The sequence below is a fragment of the Miniopterus natalensis genome, chromosome 4, assembly GCF_054644295.1.
Source record: "Miniopterus natalensis isolate mMinNat1 chromosome 4, mMinNat1.hap1, whole genome shotgun sequence".
NCBI classification, from domain to species: domain Eukaryota; kingdom Metazoa; phylum Chordata; class Mammalia; order Chiroptera; family Miniopteridae; genus Miniopterus; species Miniopterus natalensis.
The window spans coordinates 48,887,060-48,909,530 of record NC_142084.1 but is presented as its reverse complement, the minus strand read 5'-3'; positions in this window follow the sequence as shown (position 1 = coordinate 48,909,530).

The window sequence follows — 22,471 nt, the reverse complement described above, 5'->3', positions numbered from 1 at the left end:
GCAGTTCATACACCTGACTTCTCTTCCTGCCTAGAGATAAATCTCTGCCAAGGTGTAGTAGGAAGGGAATAGGAAAGGGAGGAAAAGCCAGGAGAGGCCCATTTTTCTTATCAATTCCATTAACAAAATACAGAGATTCGGAATCTGAAGTCAGTAGACAGTAAATCACTTCCTAGCAAACTTCAGGCTCACAGAAGCCCTATGAAAGATTAACATACAAGAATTCCTTTTACTGCACAAACACGGACTGGAGATAAGGGCAAGATTTCTTCTAACCCCTTGCTGAAAAATTAATGAGCATTCAGATAATAGGCCTATTTTTTTCCCCCAAGCCAAATCAAGAAGTTTTTTCTTCACTCTAGGATTGCACAGTCAAACTGGAACCAAATATTTAAACTACAGCTAGATGATTTTAAGTCTGTAACTGTTCCAATAAATGTGGTTTATTTTTCCCCAAGAATGGAAATATTTTATTCATAACAAGCTTTGAAAGGACTGCTGAATAATAGACTTTAATTCTAACAAAGGGTTGTCATTTTTGGTCTTTATTTGAAATATGATGGTTGTTGTAGGAAGATCAGTGAAGCTTAACATTGGAGAGTTAACAGGCCTAGATTTCTTAAAATTATTTAAATGTCACTTGACCTCATTTATTTTATTTAGTTTCTTACTTGTTTCTTACTAAATAAAATAAATGAGGTCAAGTGACATTTAAATAATTTTAAGAAAATTTGAAAATAATCTTTTAAGATTGTTTCCATAGCAATTTCCAAGGAAGTAAGAAAATTCCTTATTTTGAAATAGTTCAGAGGGAGGAAAATGTAAAATGTATTTCCAGACCTAAAACTCTTATCTGTGTAAATATTACTCAGAAATCACTTGATATCCTAACTATAACTTAAATTTTGTTCACCCTTTCTGTAATATTCATTCCTTATTGCCTCTCTCATCTTTGAAACGTTCCACGTTTAGCTATTTTACATACTACATTGCTCTTTATTATGGAAATAATAAGCTTCATAAAAACACAAAATATTTAAAAAATATTAAGTTCTAATTAGTCTAATTATGTGAGGTCTAAGTCTAGATTCTTGAAAGGAAATGTTATTCAGGTGAACTGATTCTCCCCGTTGCACTGGGATAGGTACACCATCCAGAACAGGCCTATCTGTACCATTGATCACAGTCACTGTTCCAGGGGTAGGAATGAGATTAGGTCATGGCACAAAATAATTCTTTGTTCCTTTGCTACTTTTAGAAAGAGGCCCTCTATTTTTAATCAAAACTATGAACAGAAGGCGAAATCTAGATCTGATGTGAGTATTTTGACCGACAGTCGGCTGTACTTGAAGCCAGAAGACTTCTGGACTATTTAATTTAACTAAATCAATATGTACTCTATTTGTGCAAGCAAGATTTATTTTGGTTTTTGTCTATGATAAATGCCAATTACTGTCTAATATAAATGGAATTAAACTTAAGCGTAGAATTCCAGGAACTTCCGCGGAGAAATAAAAATAGTTTTCCTGATTTGTTTTGATTGAAAAACTAGTCTCCCCCCAGCACCTCCAAGCTCTTAGGTAAATCATGTCTATCTGACATGATTACAAAGCTACAAAATTCTTTTATCTTGTAGAGAACTTAAGATTTCTATTCTTAGCACCTTCCGAATTTGCAGTATATTAGGATTGATTATAGCCACCATGCTGTGCGTTAGATCACCATGAACTATTTCTATCTGGAAGTTTGTACCCCTTGGTTCCCTTTGTCCCCGTTGCCCACCCACCAGCTCCTCTCCCCTCTGACGGCCCCCACTTTCTCTGTATCTGAGTTTTGTTTTGTTTATTATTTTTTGGTTTGTTTCGTTTCACATATAAATGAACTCCCACAGTATTTCTCTTTCTCTAACTTATTCTATTTATCATCATCCCCAAAAGGTTCATCTGCGTCGTCACCAATGACAAGGTTTTATCCTTTTTTACGGCCACGCGCCCTCTGTCATCCCCTGGGCGGGCAGTGAGGCCCCTGTACACGGCATCGCGAACGACGCTGCAACGAGCACGAGGGGGAATCTATTTTGAATTAGTGTTTTTGTTTCCTTCAGGTAAATATATAAAAGTGTAATTACGGGCTAATACGGGAGCTCTGTTTTAGGGTCTGTCTTTCCCGGTGGCCGCACACCCGGCCACACTGGCCGCTCCTTGCCTCGCCTCGGTGCTGCTGGTAACAGGCTCCCTGCAAGGCCCGCGAGGAGCACCCTCCCTGTGCGCCTCCATTCTCCCCGGTCAGTGAGCGTGTCCATGCCGCGACTTTGAACCCTTCATCAGGTAAATTACTTATCTCGGTTTCATTCAAGTTTTTCTGGGGTTTTATGTTTTTTATTAAAATTTAGGACGTATGCCTTTGTTTCCTCATTTGGCTCGGCCTCTATACTGTTTCTGTGCGTTAGATGAAACAGCCACCTCTCCCAGGCTTGAAGGAGCGGCCTCGCCTCGATTTCGCCTTTTATGATTTGTTGTAAAGTAGCCGTTCAGAGTTTTTTCCAGAAGGGATATTTCCTATGTAGCTGTGGCTTTCTTGTGTTCCTGGGAGGATGTGCGTTTAGGATCATCCTATGTCTCTATATTGCATCACTTTCCATGCACAACTTCTGATTTAGGGAGAAAAGCAAGAAATCTGGCCCCAAAAGATAATCACAGTCCTTGCACATCTTAACCTTTGTGTAAATGCACTCTTTTTAAAAGTAGCATATAAAAATAAGTTGTATACTTATCTGATTCCTTTGTTCAAGAATCTTCCAAAGCATTCCTCTCAGATGGTGATAGAGATAGATGCCAAACTCATATCTTCTTTAACCCTCTGGCTATGGCTTTGCCAAAGCCCGTGAAATATGGAAGAGAGCTATGCAGTGCATCAATAAATGAGTGTAAACAACCATTAGACATTTCATGTTTATGGTGGCTGGAATAGTTTGTTATAAAAATACAACACAGACACTTGACTGATTATTTACTGTTCACTTAGTGCCAGTATGAGCTTGGCTACACTCTATTACTAAACTCAGAGATATCTATGTTACACTTGAGCAGAACATATTCTATTTATATTGCTTCTACTCTCTTGGAAAATAATAATCTGCAGTAAATGTATTCATACAATATTTGTTGTTAATTCAGCTACCAAATGCAGCACCTTGATACTGTTAGAATAAAGTTAAAATGAACATATGGATAATCATCTCTTCTTGTACCCTTAAGCACATCGGTGCAGAAAATCTTTAGACAGTATATTTGGAAAAAGGTAAGTGTTTTTTTTGACTAAAAACATTTAGACTGTGCCAATAGTAATGGGAAGTGAAGGTATCTATATGTATTTAGAAGTGAAAAAAAGATAGATTGCTATATACCAGTTTGTGTTCTAGGTGCTTTGGTATATAATTATTATTAACTATTCTATAATTCATGGGCAAGGGAATGGATTTGAAAAGGAGATTGGAAAAAAGAAAATAAAGAAAATCGTGGAGATCATGGAGAAAGGGATCAGAAGTTTCTAGAATGGACAGTCTTAGAGGTTTTCCTGCTATGCTTACTTGTGGCATCAGAGTAAAGTGACTTTCTAAACTGTTGAGAGTAAAGATGAAATAAGTCACTGAGACTTAAGCATCTGTGTATACAAGAAAGATTATATCAATGGAAAGGTGAGATCATAAGAATGAGGCTTGTAAGGACAGTTCATGTATATGGTTTGGAGGGAAAATGACACTTATTAAGGCATCGATATTATGTTTATACAGCCCAGTTTTTCAGTCAGGATTTAGTCAAAGAAGCAGAATTACTCAGTGTTATAGGATAAGGGATTTACTCTACTATTTAACCTTTTATATTTGTGGATGGAGCTTGGACAGCAAAAGCCTGGGAGGGGAATTAGAGGAACAAAGAAATCACTAACCAGTTAATCTGAGAAGACAAGCACATTCACCTTTAAATGTGGTCCTGAGAAGAAGAAACTTGTGGATCCACAGCTGAGTAAGGGATGGTGGGCTTAGGACCTATGTTAGTCAGCAAGTTCGGCAGTTGGAAAGAAGGGCTAAGGAGATCAAAGAGAGGCTGGAACTCATGTGTATGTGACAATCTTCAGTAATGGCTCCTCTTTACACCTGTTCCCCAAATACCATGCATCCCTCTCTTTTTGCCCACTCTCACTTAGAATGATATAAGGAAAGGGATCCTGGAAAACATAGCTCCAGCTTCATCAAGTCAACAGTACACAAAACACGACCAAGATTTTGGTCTCTTAGATTAGCAAGATGCCTAAAACCAGCCTTTAGAGGAGGAAATCTAAGAGAGTGTCCAACCTTGAGAAACGCATGCAGGACGGCATACATTCGGTAGCAGAGAGGTGCAACATTTTAACTTAATACAATCAATTTTGACCAAAGTCTTGGTGTTTATATAGGTACTGCTTTTGATTGTGACTATGAAATGGTGGCCCATAAAAACGGACTCCAGCGTAGAACAGTGTAACATAACAAAAGCAGATTACAAATGATTAAAGAAGAGCTATTTTCTTAACTAGACAGAAGTCCTACATTTAGCAATGAAACATAAAGAATGCATAAACAAATGCAAGGAGACTGAGATGGAGATGAAACATACAGCCGGCAGTAATAGCAGCAGGAGCTAAAGAAAAGTAGCAGCCCATACAGTTTAAAGAAATCAGTGCATAGGGAATCTGAGAGAGCTGGGACCTATATTCTCTTAAATATGACTGCCTCAGGAGAAAATTACTAGCTCGGGAAGACAATACGGATTCCAAGGGCAAAATGACAAAACAGAAAACTGGGACAGAGCAGGACATTGTCTCTAACTACCTTTTGCTAAATAAAGTACTTTAACAGTTCCTGATAAAGATAAAACGGAGCAACTAAAGAAGAGAGCTATTAATAGATCATAAATAAATTATAGACAGATAGATATTACCTTTTAGTTAACATCATTTTCTAATAATAATATTATAGATTATTTAAATTTTGCATTTAATTATTAATCACAATTTGCAGTAGTCTTTTCTTATTTAACTAGAAATTCTTTCATCCAGGTGGAATCAACTAACCATTTGGAAACGATCTTGGTGATTGCTGAACTGACACCTTGACACAGTTTATTGAGCTGACTCTTAAACACAAACTGTCCATAAAGGGTGTTTCTCCTAGAAAACAGTCTTAGTTGTGGTCCTGCAGATCATAAATTGACATTTGTCATGCATTTCCAACTCTTCAACCCCCACCCCTTTTATCACATTGGTTGCAAGGCTGAAAACTGCATTTGCCATTTTCCCTTGAAGCAAGAGTTTTGTATCTATTTAAATTTTATAAATAAAGAGTACTTTCATGGGATTTGAAAGACAGTTTAGCTTAGACCATTTTCTTGCACTTTTGATGCCTGACAAGCAAGACCTGACATACATAAATATTTTTAACTGATTCCATATTTTTGTATTTATAAGTTTAGCTCTAAGTTTCATAGATGTGAGGCAAACAGAATGCAGTGATGGTAATCATACTTGAAGATTCCTTACATCCTGTGTCTCCAGCCCTTCAAGCGATATTATAATACAAAACATCCTGTCTAGAATTATTTTTTGTTGGAATTTCTGAAGTAGATTCTCACACTATTTCTTACATTATTATGCCCTGACAGATAAGCAAGTGCCTCTTAGAGTCATTACTTAATTGCATATATATTGGAATCCTAGTTAAATACCAATGGAGAAACTGAATTATAAAATTTTAATATAATATTCACTTGATTGGGAAAACATGCCCTGTTGGATTGCGAGATAGTGGCTGTACAGTTATAAGCTTCAAATATCAAAGTACCCTGAGTACATGGACAGTAGACTTGCCTTAAACTTCCATATAATCTTGCCTGAATTGTCCCTAATCATCTGCACTTAAAAATAAGATGACGCATGCACCAACATATTGGACAGAAGAGCTAAGGAGACCTAAGCAGCCATGAGTTTACTGTCCATTATTATGCTTGAAATTATATAAAAGAAATGTGATAGTACTTCTTACTCACAAAAAAATGCAGTTATTTTGACTCCACAATGTTAGAAAATTTTTCAAATAAATCAGTTATTTGTGAATAACTGATCTGTTATCGTATTTTTATAACTGTAATGTTAATTTATGCTTAATATTAATGACGTTCTCATTTCATACTGTTGATAGGCTTACTCCACTCAGGACACGGTGCCCCCACTTCCTGACTCCTCAGTTGAAGCTAACAGTTGTTACCATGCCGGGGCTCAGTCTGTCCGTATCCTGGCCAATGCAGTCATTTCGCTGCGGTCTCATATACGGCAGCAGGTCGCCCCTTGGTTGGCCTTGCTGAAGAGCTGGTGTTTAGTGTGCAGGACGACTCTGCTATGAGTCCACTACCTTGGCCTCTCTTCTTCATCACCGCCCTTCCCAGAGCCACGTCGCCACATCACCATAACTGGATTTCGTTTGGCCTTGATAGCCTTGCTCTTGTGTGCAGAAATTCTGGCACTAAATCCAAAACAAAAGCAAGCTGGCTGCAGGCTTGACACTCAATCTTCCTTTTGCCAGTGTCCCCGGAATTCTGTTACTTCATCAGTGGCACTCTTCTAAGCAGGCTGGTCCACTATTTCCTGTCTGCTTCTAAGCGTGGCTTGTCACCTGTTTTCTCACTGTGTCATATCTCACCCACCGTAATGGGCCTCTTGAGTGCACCAGGCCTGCCTGAACCAAGACAGAGTTAAGGATGGCCTCCTTGAAACAGCAAAACTCTGAAGTGTCATATATTCCTGCCAAATGTGGCCTCCTTAGTCAGGTTACCTTCTCCAGTCCTTTTGCTCCTCAGTCTCAATTGTTTCAGTGCTTTTCTTCCTCCTTCTGTTAATGCAACCTGAAAGCCTATCTTTTCTCTGCTGGTTATGATGAAAACATTTCTGTCTTCCATTTCTATCACGTTCTTAGATCTCATAAATCTCACACTCTTTGAGGGCAAGATAAGCAGTTTTCGAGCATATAAAAACCATGCTAGGCATGTTTTTCTGGATATGTAGTTTATACAAAGGTAAATAATTATCAGCAGAGAATATCAGACTATTTCACGTGTTAGGAGTAAAAGAATTATTGATCAAAAGGACTCCCATGCTATTCTACAACGCAGAGACACTTAACAGTTGTCAATTTTTCAACATATCTTCTTAACCTGTTTATCAGTGAAAAAATAACCTCTCCTGAAGTTTTACATAGATCAAAATCGTGGGATAAAGAACTGTTAGATGTCCCCTTGTTTGTAACACCAAATGGCTCCACATATTTTTCTTTTGAAAGGAAAATCCCCTTATGATGTATATTAACTGTTATCAATCATACTGATTGTGTTTAAGATATATTTTATATACTGGAAATTAATTTTGCCTACACATCAGAATAATTTAAAAAATTAAAACATGACAACATTTAAGAAAAAACTTACACAATCAATGAATGCTTATTAGTTGTATATGAGTCTCCATTACCAAATAAATATTTGTATAATTTAAAAATATTCCTGTAAATTTTCCTTTCTTGGTCCTCTTTTTATGTTTTTAGAAGTTCAGCAAATTAGGGAGATAATTTGTATAAAGTTCTATGAGTCCAAGATAAGCCCAGATCTCATACACTTAATTTGGTATGTCTCAAAAGATAGTGCCTTGTGAAATTGATAAATTGCTCTCATCATCTCATTCAATTATAAAACTATTTTATCTTGAAAATCAGCATAGCATAAAACCCTCATAATTTTTTAAAAAGTAAATAAAACATATAATTATCTTTAAAGAAAGTAAAACTGTACAAAAGTTAATATCTTTTCAAAAGGCCAAGGGCACTTTGAATGTATTTTTAATGAAAAATTTGCAAAAGTTATTTAGCTATATAGTGGTGTAAGATGAAAAATAGATACTTTGAAATGTAACTCTGTAAATCTAAATTCTACTCAATTTAAATTTGAAGTTAAAATTCAGAAACCATTTTTATTCTTTAATCTATTATTTATTACCATTATTGACTAGGTCACCCACATATTTTATTCCTCTGTAATTCATATCTAAATGTCAAATGAGAAAATTCATTGTTAACATAATGAAATTATCTGTAACTTGGACTTTGCAACAATCTAAAAAATTGTTTTAGGGAACAAAAGCAAAAATAAACAAGTGGGTCTACAGCAAAATTAAAAGCTTCTGCACAGCAAAGGAAGTCATCAACCAAGTAAAAAGCCAACCTAATGAATGGGAGAAGATATTTGCAAATCATATGTCCAATAAAGGCTTAATATCTTAAATATATACAGATCGCATAGAACTTAATAACAAAAAGCAAACAATGTATTGAAACAAACAATGATCAAAAAAGAATCTGAATAGATATTTTTTGAAACAAAGCATAAAGATGACCAACATAAAAAGATGCTTAACATCACCAATCATCAGGGAAATGCAAATTACAACCACAATGAGATATGACCTCACATTTGTCAGAATGTCCATTATCAAAAGGACAAAAACTAACATGATAGTGAGGATGTGAAGAAAAGGGTACTCTTGTACACTGTTGGTGGGAATGTAAATTGCTACAACCACTGTGGACCACAGTATAAAGACTTCTAAAAATGTAAAACCAGAACTACCATGTGATCCAAAAATCCAATGCTGTGTATTTATCTGAAGAAAACAAAAACACTAATTCAAAAAAACATATGCACCCCCATCTTCATTGCAGCATTATTTACAATTGCCAAGATATGGAAACAAGAAGATGTATTATACACACACACACACACACACACACACACACACACACACACACACACGCATATATACATAGGGTGTCCCCCAAAAAGGCATACACACTTTGAATAATTATAAAAGCAGTGTTTATTAAAATACATTTTATTTTCAAAATGTAATAGAATCTATAGAGAAGTTTGTATACCTTTTTTTGGACATCTTGTATACAATAGACTATTATTCAGCCATAAAAATTAATGAATTCTTGCTGTTTGTGACAAGAAAAATGGAACTCAGGGGAACTGTGAGAGCATCATGCTATATGAAATAATTCAGACAGAGAAAGGTAAATACCATAAGATCTTACTTATTTGAGGAATCTAAAAAGAAACAAACAAAAAAAGCCAAATACATTGATATAGAGAACAGATAGGGGGGTGCCTGAGGTGAGCGGTGAGGGATAAAAGGGTGAGGGAGGTCAAAAGCACACATTTCCAGTGATGAAATGAGTAAGTCATGGGATGCAGTGTACCCCATTGTGACTGTAGTTAGTACCTGATTGCATATTTGAAAGTAACTAGAAGAATGGGTCTTGAGAGTTCTTATAACATGAAAATAATTTTTGTAACTATGTATGTTAACAGATTTCAACTGGATTTTTATTGGTGATCATTTTACAACATGTATATATAAATTTTGATTCATCACTTTTTACATATGAAACGTATGTAATGTTATGTCAATTATACTACAATGAAAAAACAAGCAGTACAGTTGTCTGCCCTTATCTGTGGCTTTGGTTGCTGAGGTTCTAGTTACCCATGGTCAACTACTGTATGAAAAAATTAAATGGAAGATTCCGAAAATAATCAATTCATTAATTTGAAATGGCACACCATTCTGAATAGCTTGATGAAATCTCGCGTGTCCTGGCTGTGTCAGGCCTGGGATGGGAATCATGCCCTTGTCCAGCGTTTGCTCGCCGTATACAGCCCCCACCTGTCTGTAGCCACCTAGCTCTCAGATCACTGTTGGGGTGTTGCAGTGCTTGTGCCCAGGTAACCATATTTTACTTAACAATGGCCCCATAGTGCAAAAGTAGTAATGCTGGAATTCAGACATGTCAAAGAGAAGCCATGGAGTGCTTTCTTCTTCTTCTTTTTTTAAAAATGTCTTTATTGATTTCAGAGAGAAGAAGGGAGAGGGAGAGAGAGACAGAAACATCAATGATGATAGAGTCATTGATCGGCTGCCTCCCGCACGCCCCCCACTGGGGCTGGAGCCGGCAACCCGGGCATGTGCCCCAACCAGGCATCCAAAACATGACCTCCTGGCTTATGGGTTAAAGCTCAACCACTGAGCCATGCTGGCCGGGCCATGAAGTGCTTTCTTTAAGTGAAAAGGTGAAAGGTTTCAACTTAATAAAGAAAGAAAAAAATTATATGTTGAGGTTGCTAATATCTATGGTAAGAATGAATTTTCTATCCCTGAAGTTGTGAAAAAGGAAGAAAAAAAAAAAGCTAGTTTTTCTGTGACACCTCAAACTGCTAAAGTTTTGGCCACAGTGAGTGATAGTGCTTAGTTAACTTTTGGGATGGAAGACATGAACAGAAAATGTGTTTCAACTGAGATCAATGTGTCATGCCAGAAAGCACTGAGCCTAGGCAAAGTCTTCAGCAAGGGTCTCCTGAAACGAGTGACCCCAAGCCGTTTACTGCAAGGAAGAGATGTTTCAAGAACAGATTTGGACTGAAATTTATAAAAATTACTGGGGGTGGGGGGAGACCACATTCACATAAGTTTTATTACATATATTGCTATAATTATTTTATTATTAGTTATCGTTAATCTCCTACTGTGCCTAATTTATAAATTTTATCAGAGGTATGCATGTAAAGAAAAAAGCCTAATGTATATAAGGTCTGGTGCTATCTGCCATTTCAGGCATCTGCTGGAAGTCCCCCGGAATAAAGGACACTTGTCAAAGCAGTATGTAGTCCTGTCTGCACACCTTACCATAGCACTCATTTATGATACAGTGTGTCAAGTGCAACATAATAAACAGTTTTAGAAAAGTGCAGACAATAATATACAATAAAAATGTATTAAGGTAGTTTTAGAGGAAGAGGAGCCAGGTGTGGTTGGGCCATTTGCGACTTGGAATAAACAGCCGACAACCTGGTTTTGGTGCCATCCCTAATTGTCCACATGAACTCAACTATTCTTTTAAGAAGTTTGGCCTCATATCTTCTATTACATGGGTGAACTAGACTGAAAAATCTTCATAGTCCCTTTCAACTCTAAAATCCCGTGTTTCTACGAGTCTAAGTGTTACCAATACATTGATTGATGTTGCTTTCCAACCCCAAAATCAGGGCATGTGATCTCAGGATAAAATTTTGTATTCTTTCCTACTGTGGGAGGCAGCTTAGGAGATGTCAAATGATGCCGAAGTGATGTATGTGAGAGACGTGGTAGCACAGTGCCTGGAGCATCGTAAGCACTCAGCAAATATTAGCTTCCCTTATTTTTACTCTCTATCTGTACACATATGGCCAGAATGATTTCTGAGCAGTAAATTTTGATGGAGAGGGGACATGGCAGGGTAATTTTGGAGGAGAGGAGGCGTTGTAAGAGAAATACATACAAACCGATATCTACATTGTAAACTGAAAATGCGCTCTGTTCTTCAAGGCTGACATCCGAGTGTCTTGGTCTATTTATTGTCTCTACCTGTTATTAATTTTTTTTAACTTATAAATATATTTGCTGCTTAAGTACAGCCATGCATCGAAGACAGCACAGGATTGCTTCGAGGCAGGCATCCTTCCTAATACTCCTTTGGTCTGGCCTGCAGGAAGGACTTCTTAACAACCATAAGTCACCTGAGCAAAATATACTCATGAAATTTCTTGTGCTCAACAAAAGCACTTTCTATTTAGGTGCATATCATAGTAATCTGTGTTTTTTTTTTCAAATTACAGGCACCTCTCAACCTCTCTGGGGAGTGTGTATGACACGTGGAAGTTTTCCACCTTCTCCCTTCTGCTAATCGTTGCTGTAGTATGGGGAGAATATGACGTAACCTTCTAGTGAGGATAAATGATAGCACAAATGCTGGAAAATGTAGCATGCTGCTTCATTCTTGATTATACCAGAGGACCTCCTGGTCTTATGTAACTCTTCCCGATTTCCTAATATGTCACCTTTTCAACACTATATCATAAAAGTAGATGCTATATACAGCAGGTCCTTGAATAATGTTTCAGTTTAATGTCTCTCATGATCAAGTTGATGAGATGCTGCAGGAACTTAAGTTTATATCAATTAGACTATAGTAAAATTGGTTTCATTACATATGGTTTTGCTTAAAGTTGCAGGACCTACTGTCATTTCTTCCTTGGATTCATTTATTAATGAGGTGGCACTGAAAGTGGAACAAAGTAACCAGTTTTTAAAAATTGCCACCATTTTCTAGCTGGTTGAACTTGGGCTTGCAGTAATCAAGGTGCCTGAGGTAGACATGCATAGCTATGTGTGAAACTTATAGCTATGTCTGAAACTTTATATAGGTCTGAAACCCAGGCCCATGTCAGAGGTGCCCATAGAAGCAGTTATTTAAAATTATGTTTGCTAGATAAACTTCAGGAATTTTAATCTGGTACAATAATTAGTTTGTTCAAATATTAGCCATACTCAAAATTAAAATGGTATTTATTTTAGAACTCACTGTTTCCTTCGCAGAAGGGATCTCTGAATGTTAGAAATTTTGAGGATCATAATTTAAAAATATTTTTCTGTTAGTAAATTATTAATTGGTCATGACTTCCTAAATGCAGGAATATGACAACTATCTATTCTCTGTCATAGAATTTTTGGTTTATCTGTTGAACAACTTTGAGTAATTTGTCATTTATGATATCTCCCCTTCAAAGCACTTAATTTCCTTTTGGAATGTTCATTCCAAATATATAAATATACAATTGATTTTTGTGTACTGATATTATATCTCCAATCTTGCTGAAATTGTTTTTCAAATCTAATGTGTATGTGTGTGTGTTTTTAGGTGAAATCTTTAGAATGTTTTACATACAGATTTGCTAACTACAAATAGAGATTGTTTTACCTTTCTTTGAAATATGGATGCCTTTTATTTCCTTTTCCTGCCTAATTGCCCTGGCTAGAAACTATCAGTCAGGATTATCTGTTTATCCCTGAAACACAGACAACAAAGTGTGTGTGTGTGTGTGTGTGTGTGTGTGTGTCTGTGTGTAAAGATACTGTTTCAAGGAACTGGCTTATGTGATTATGGAGCCTGGCAAGTTTGAAACCTGCATTGCAGATAGCAAGCTCGAAACCCTGAAGTAAGAGCTGATTTAATCTTGAGGCAGAATTTCTTCTTCCTTGAGGAATTCCCAGTTTTTCTTTTAAACCCTTTCAACTGACTGGATCAATTCCAGCCTCTTTGCTCTCTGATTTTGGATTAACCCCGGGATTTTCAACTAGTGTGTCATGGCACACTGGTGTGCCAAAATAATTTTAAAAACATGCAATATCTATTTAGTCAGGGGCACTGACCCCTTTTCCCTTAGATTGTCAAATATATATACCTGACAACAGCCAACACAATAGCCGTTTGGTATGAATGAATCAAAATTATAACTTTTTTTATTAGATTGGCAAAAAATTATATTATATTGTGTGCTGCAGAATTTTAGTAATTAGCTTATGTGTGCCATGAGATGAAAAAGGTTGTAAACTGCTGGATGTGCCACATAGCAAAATGCCTTCATAGCAAAGCATAAATTAGTGTTTGATCAAATAACTGGTTACTATGGCCTAGCTGAGTTGACACATTAAAATAATTATCATTCTCCATTCCTTGTCAACTTGACATACACATCCCCTTAAATGATAATTAATCTCCAAGTAGCGATAACAGTGAAGTCATATATCCACCTAACATGGTCCAGCCACCCTGAATACAACCAGAAATGTATTAACCCTTCCCCCAGAAGAAAACACAAAGTCCTTGAGCAATACTGCCTCTTCTCCTTGATATTCTGTAACTAAATATTAAGATGGCTATTATGTATGAATAATACATAATAGTGTATTTCTCAACCTTTAACATGCAAAAGTATTATCAAAAAGTCTAGAGCAGTGGCTACCTCTCAGTCACTAAGTCGAGTCAACATACCGTCCTCGATGTAGTGGACCAGTGCGACCGCTTGTGGAGAAGAAAACTGATCAAGGTCTCTGAGGACTAAACTATGACACAGGGTGAAAGAACTGATATATTCCTTATTTCTGAGCTTAGAAATAAATCACCCCGTCTTTCACCATTAATTTAATGTTAGCTGTGAGGTTTTCATAGATACCGTTCATTCTTAGCCTGTTCAGTATTTTCTCATGAAAACATTTGCATTTTGTCGAATGTTTTCTGCCCCGTTGTGGCTATTGAAATGATTATATGACTTTTGTTTTTTATTTTATTATCATGATGTATTATACTAATTGATTTGTTGTAAATTAATGTAATACAATAATTACATAAATATATTTCAGTTTGTTGGTGGGATAAATTAAAACCTTGTATTATCGGGATAAATTCCACTGGATGTATAATTCTTTTTCTATTATGCTGGATGGCTTGCTATATTTTTTAGAATGATTGTATTCATATTAATAAGAAATCTTAGTCTGTGATTTGGTTTTTTGTGATGTCTTTTTCGGGTTTAGTATCAGGGTGATGGTGGCCTCAAAATAATTTGGAGATGTTCACTACTGTTCTGTGTCTGAGTTTTTCTTGGTCAGTAGATTTTTTTTTTTACTGATTCAAATGCTTCACCTCTTATATATCTATATAGATTGTCTGCTTACCCCCCCCTCTCCCTGGCTCACCACACTGTTGTCTATGATTTTTCTATTTTTAATTTCATTAACTTTTTTATCTGTTATATTTTATTCCTTTTTTTCTGCTTACTTGAGGTTTAGTTTGTTCTTTTTCCAGTGTCTTAAGGCCGGTTAGGTTATTGATTTGAGATTATTATTTCTAAAATATTGGCATTTAAAGCTATAACTTGTCCCTATTGGGACTGGAAGTTTTCTCATGTTCAGTCTGTGGTTATGATTTTTAGGAGGAAGACGCAGAGCTAAATGCTATTTTTATTATAGTATATCATTGGTACATACTATCAGCATGACTTATAACTGTTGATATTGACCTTGATCCCCTGGCCGGGGTAATGGTCTTCAGGGTTTTTTACTGTAAATTTGCTATTTCTCACCCATTTTTATGTTGTACTCTATGGAAGGATGTCACTCTGCACAACCCACACTTAGGGAGTGGGATTTATTCTTCACCTCCTTGAGGACATTGTATTAACAAAATTTATTTGAAATTTTTCTACTATGTTTCTAGACTGCTTTTACATCTTCGTGTCTGCAGAACCACACCTATAACCTTTGGATCAGGTAAATAATCACAAAAATTTAACTCTGTTTACATATCTATCTTTTTTTTAAAAGAAAACCTGTCAATATCTATCAACCCACTCCAATGAAAACACTAATACCCTTGAGCTGAGATTAAAATAACCATGGCGTTTCACAAATATAGTCCCTTTCTAAATTCTTCTTCTTCTACAACTCATATCATAGGTCCAAATTTAAAAAGACTATTTCTCATTTCCAGAGTTGTTTTGTACTATATTACTCAAATTTCTTCTTAGATGCTGGTTTACTCCAACTGAAATGCTCCATTTCAATCTGACCAACTTACTCTCATTTCAGAAGAAGGTTTATGAATTTTGAGTTGTACGTTGTAATCTCTATTCATTAAACCGTGAGTAAAAATGACACTCTGCCAAATTCTATCCTAATGCATTTTAGATAAAGTATTCACATTAGAAAAGTAATTTCTCTTGAAATAAACATGACCATTTTATTTGTGAAATCATCTTTGATTTTTTCCTTTGGGAGAATTTGACCCTTCATAGCTTATTTATTTACTTTTATTGACTGTCTGTATTCATTTGAACTGAATCAATTAAACATATGACAGTGCAAAGCTCTCACAGATGTGTAGATTACAAATGGTGCATTACAGGACATTGGTAATATTAAAATAGCACATTAACGCAGAGATAAAGTCAATGCACATCCATATTACGATCATTGAGGCTCCAGTTTGGACTGAGTTTTGACTGAGTTGAAGGCGACTGTAATGTAAGGCGCATCCTCACTACAGGTCATTCACTACCTTTGGAGCATAAATGAAGTTGAAGAGAACGAACAGGGATGGAAATTTGAAGTGCAAATTGAACAGTGAAGTAATATACTGCATTTTAGCTCAGTGTGTACAAATTGTAACAGTTCTGGTATCACATTTTAACAATTTCAAAAGCTAAACTATTTAGCCTGTATTCACAGAGAGATATAAAGAAAATCCATTTGGAGTGAACTCAAATGACTATCAAAGCTAGATTCTAATACTGTAAAAAATGGATGTGACTCATATTTTTGTGGAAGCTTTTACTTCTAAAAGTTTAAGTAACATATATTTAACTGAAAAATATATATATTTTAAAAATCGCTCTTACATACTTAGGGATAATCTCTTTATATTTGTAAATCATGCTGTTTCTAAGTTCTATAGAAACCACCTACTTTGCATTTCCTTAAGTTAATCTGTATCTCAACTCTACCTACATGTACATATATTCTACAAATATACATGCACGTGTCTCTTATCGATCATTATTTTGTATTGATTTGCCTTGTTTTCTCATCTCTAACAGCGATCTAAGAAGTGTTGTTGAGTTTTAGGTCCATTCAAATTTTTACTTGTTAGAACAGAGTGGCAACTTTCACGCTCCTTATATGCAGAACTGGAATCTGGAATTTTCTATTAGTTTCATTATTATTATTATTATTATTATTATTGCTCTTAGACATTACAACAATCAGCTATGTTCCTAGAAATTAATATTTTCAAAATTCTTATTAATTTTTCTATAACAAATGGTTCGCATAGATTTGAGGAATGCTGTGTTCTCTAACCTTGATTATATATATAACATATATATGTATGTCATATATATATGTGAATATATATATATTAGATGCACTGCACTACAGTAGCAGCATCTGCTTGAATTTTGTTACATTAGCCCCCAAAAAAGATTTTTACTTTAACTACTATTACTTATTTTAAATTATTTTTAAACTGTTGAGATTTCTGCCTCTGAATTTTTCTAGGGAAAAAAGAAAAAAAATTACCACCATACAGATATCTAAAAGTTCATCAGGGTTAACTATTCTGGGTCCTAAATGTTATTCAACACTCATGATATTTATATCTAGTTAACTCCCTACCATGCTTTCTCCACACTCTTCCCCGCCCCCCTCCCTTAATATTAGCCACAAATCACTCCAGGCAAATATCCTTGACTCTTAATTTAATTGAGCCTCTATTCTCCTGTTCACATGGGCTGTAACCCTAGTAAACACATTTTATTTCTTTTTCCCCCCTTATCACAAATATATAACCATAATCTCTTTATACCTATACTTCTTTTAGAATTGTTCTCTGCTCCAATGTTTTTCTTGCTTCCCATTTTCACTGCTATTTTTTTTCTTTAATATATCTTTATTGATTTCAGGGAGAGGAAGGGAGAGAGAGAGAGAGAGAAACATCGACGATGAGAGAGTTATTGATCAGCTGCCTCCTGCATGCCCCTGACTGGGGATTGAGCCCGAAACCACAACCGGGGCATGTGCCCTGACCTGGAATTAAACCAGGATCTCCTGGATCATAGGTCGATGCTCATCCTCTGAGCCACTTAAAATAGTCCCTTGATTTATCTCTAATTTAATTTCATTTTGTTCAAGTTAAACTTGGAGAACTTTATTCAATTATTCTTCTTAGAGGACTATTTTAATTATAACATGGCCTATTCAAAACTTTCAAAACCACAAATATAAAAAGTTATATCTCCTCATCTCATATTAAAGATCACTATTATACATCCCTAGTTTTCTTTTATACATTCCTAGTTTTCTTTCTGGTGCATATTTGAGGTCTCCTAAACAAGTAAAAATTAACTTAGTCCATATAATCCATAAAATGCTTCTGAATATAATTTATTCTTTTCTTCCCCATGATTTTCACTGTATTTAAAAATCCTTCCTCTAAATTTAATCCAATCTCACACATCTCAGGTGGATTAAATATGAAAAATAAAATGTTTAAATTTTCCTCAAATGAGAGTATCTTTTGATGACTTTGGGCCTAAGGAAGAATTTCTTAGACTTAACATATATATCATTAAAATAGAAACTGATAAATCTGACAACATGAAGTCAAGAGTATCTTTCTATTATAAATAAAACAACAACATAAGGGATGAAATGACACAATATAAATGGGGAGAAAATATTTGCATCATATATAATCAAAATAGGTTTTAGTTTGGAAGATATTGTGTTCTTACTTATTGGTAAAAGAAACACAAGGTCCACAGAATATTAGGCTAAAGTCCTGTTCAAATATTTCACAATAGAAATATATAGAGATAATAAAGATTTTGAAAATTCAACTTCATTATCAATCTGGAAAATACAAACAATATACCATTTCATTTCTACCAGATTGAAAGACAAAATAATGAACACCAAAGTAAGTTTGGAGAAATTTCAGGAGATAGAGAAACAAATGGTGTAGGCAGAGTATAAATTGATATAAATCCTCTTGAAAACAATTTAAGATTACTAAGTAAAGTTGCAGATATGCAGTTTTATTCTTAGAAATATTTTTGCATAACTGTGCCAGTAGATATGTACAAGAATGCACATACCAGCATTATTTCTAAAAACAAATCAGTAGAAAGAACTCAAATGCCTATTAGCATTTGAATGGATAAATAGGATTTTCATAGTCAGATAAAGCAATGTTATTCAACAGTGAAAATTCATGAACTGCCTTCATATTCATCAATGTATATGAACCTGAAAAAGATATTTAATTAAAAACATCCAGTCACAGCAGAGTACATATGCAAAATTACATTGAAATAAAGATCATCTGTGCAAAACTTTAAATTAAGTGAAGCTACATACTTATGCTGAAACACTGTGAGTCTTGAAATATTGTATAATGATTTTCTTAGGCAGGAGGGAGATGGAGGATCCCTTCAGAACAGAACCAATGAGAAATTTGATTCCCGTGATGATATTCTATTTATGTTTGGTGGTGGCTATGGGTCCATTTCATGATTAAGTCTTGAAATGTTGTAAAGTTTTTTTCATTCTTTTTATGTGCATTCACACACAAAAAGAATGTGAATGAGAGAGAAAGAAAAAAATAATGAGCAGAAACATTGGAGCCAAATGGACTAGATTCAAATTCTTTTGTCATTTGCAATGGCAACTCTGGGCAACTTCCTAGACTATTCTGGGTATTTTTTTCTTATGTGTAAAATGGGAAAATGACAACAGTTCTCTCAGAGTTGTTATGAGAAATAAATAAATTTAAATATATATAAACCATCTTAGAACAGTGGCTAGCAGCTAGGATGTGCTCAATAAATGTCAGTTTTCATTTTTAATTCTGGAGGAGTAAAAATCTCACCTATACATTTTGTATTATTTAATAGACACACAGTAACTTGAATGTAATATAAACCCTCAAATTAATAAATATTTGTTTGTTTTTAATAACATTTTTACAAGAAAAAACACCCTTTACACATACACACACATACATGTACACATATGAATTTTTTACCTTTCCGCAGTTTTCAAAATAAGACATGACCTCCTGCTGGTTCTTCAGACAACTTCTCTGCCTTTTGGTGTGCCGCTTCATCTATAGAGAATTCTCTTCACTAAGCTCTTTACGTCTTTGGCTCACCCTAATAGGTTGAGCCAAAGTGTCCCTTCCTAAGGTAGGCCTGCATAACATGCCTAACAAAACTCCATTCTGTGTGCATTTGATTACATTCTTTTCACAGTATTTTTCACAACAAGTCATAGGATTACTTGTTTGTTGTGTCCTTGCTCCCAACATACAATTATCTGCATTCCCAGCCAGTCTGGTACAGAGTATGTGCTTAATATGTATTCGTTAAATAGATGGGTGAATATATGACAGAGCAAGTAAATAAATTAATAATCCTGCTCTTAATATTGTTAGGTATTTAGCTGCTTTATAATTTAATTAAATCCCCTGATTCTGTTTTCCTTCAGTTATCTAATGGCATACAAGCCATGACATTTTTTTTCTCCATCACCATTTATCCCCCATCCCCTCCTCCACCTCCACTTACTCCCCTCATTTCCACAATCACCACACTTTTGCTTATGTCCATGTCCATGAGTATAAATAATTTTTATTTAACAAATATTTTGCCAAATACAACAATGATTGTGTTTGCAGGAGATTACAGTAGACTAGATCTAAAAGTCCATATTATTCGGCTTTGTAAAGAATTAAAGTATTGTATTTCAGCTGAAATGTTGTAATCATTTTTCTCTTTAGTTTATGAAGCATCCTTCAGACAAATAATTGTCACAGTATAGCTTGAGGTGTGGTGCCCTACCCCATTTATAAAACTGTTTACATGGGGAGGTTGCCTTATACAAACAAATACTAAAATTTTTGGCAAAAGTCATATAAAAGACATCTGCAAAGAGAAAACTAGCAGAATAAACCTTTTGAAAAATGGTTATTAATCACAAAATTTACACTTCTAAACTACCTTTATATGATAATCTAACATAGTGATTTTGAAACAGGGTTAATACACTTAAAAGAAAGTTGTGAATATTTATTCTTATTTTAAAGTGCAGAGGTTTGAAGCCACTTAAAGTAGTGAGATTTGCCTTGATGATGTGAAATTAGGGTGGGGAATGAGAAATGCTTATAAATTGATGCAAATATTTATTTCGTGTGTATTCTGCTTTCTATATTCCCTTCTCATCCTCAAGGGAAGCTATAACTGTATTCTCACCCATCAGTACTGTTCTTAAACAAACAGCTTGGATTGCAAGAGTATGAAGCATCTTCAGTTATTTATATCTTACACAAAATGAAGGTCATTTAATAAAGAGGTTAAATGTAAATACATGTGCCGTATAAATGAAAACTAACTTAAAGATGCCACACCAAAAAGTAAGTAAATAAATAAGACAACTAATTTCCAATTAAAGAATCCAATAAATATAAAGCTACTCTCATTGATCATTTCATTCTGTCGCTTGTTGGATTATTTTTTAAGACACACTTCATGGATTCTAAATAAAAATCTTCTACAGCAAACTAGTGCTTAAAGAACAAAAACAGTGTGATGAATCATTCCTCAGAGTTCAACAATCAATATAAGAAATCTTCCCCACACAGTGAATTTGTATTTACTCAGCTATTCCAAATGGGCTTCTTCAGGGGACTTCGACAGCGGGACACTCAGTAGGGAGCCACGGCAGTTGCTGACAAATCACCCCACTCATCTAGTGATGAGAGCTAGTAAAATGAATCATAGAGTTTAAACTGATTTAAACTTGCTATAACCAGTTTGGCAGACTATACTTTTTAATGGCTAAACATCAATTAGAAGTACCCTGAATTATCTAAAACATAACTTGGTGTCATTGGATTTCTAATTTTCACTGCTTTTTTTTTTTTTAACAAATCATTACTTCTAACATAAAGTCCTTGATGTGGATGACAGCAATGCAGGGTGCTTATCTTTTGATTCATATCACGTTTATAAGCAATAGCATATGAGTTTTCCACTTTAATTAAGGAGTAGGCAAGTTACAGAAAATCCATTTAAGGGTTATACTGTGATGCCAAATAAGTTGGGAAAATTAATAACTCATGAAATGTTTTAATAAAAAAATCACATTTTGAGAAATTTAAGAGGAATTTAAAAAATAACTATTAATAATCTAAAAACAAATTTTATTATTTATAAAACAATAAAGCTTGTGAATTTAGCGACTCTGCTACATTAACCTTAGTCACTGAGCCAGCCACTTTGGGAATAAAAAAGAAACGGTTTCATTTCTTGCCTTAGCGTGTGTTTTACATTGGGGAACTGTAACTCCACCCAAAAGCTCTCTGCTTTTCTTTAAACATTTCAAGTATTACTGACAAAACATTGGACATGAATAAAAATTATTGGAAATGCTAGTTTGGGTTCTCATTTAATGAGAGACAACAGCCAGTAGTGGATAATATTTAAAACCACGGACAACCTTAGAAAAAGGGCAGCTGCAATACTGATAAACATTGACCTTTGATCAAGTAGTTTCACTTAACCTTCACTGTGCCTTCATTTTCCCTGGTTAAAAAGAGAGAAAGAAAGAACTTATAATAGGGTGGTCTCAAAGTGTTATTTATATAATATTACACAAGGCACTTAAAACAGACTGCCACCATTATAGAATATATATATATATATACATATATAAATATATATATATATACTGTATAATTATATGTGAATATATCTATGTATACACTAAATATATTTTCATATTATTTTGAACTTTAATAATTTTGACCTCATTTAGGGAAACTTCATTTTACTAATAAAGATAATACAATAAACTTTAGGGAGGAGCAAAAGTAAGTTTACAGTTGTGAGTACATGAAACA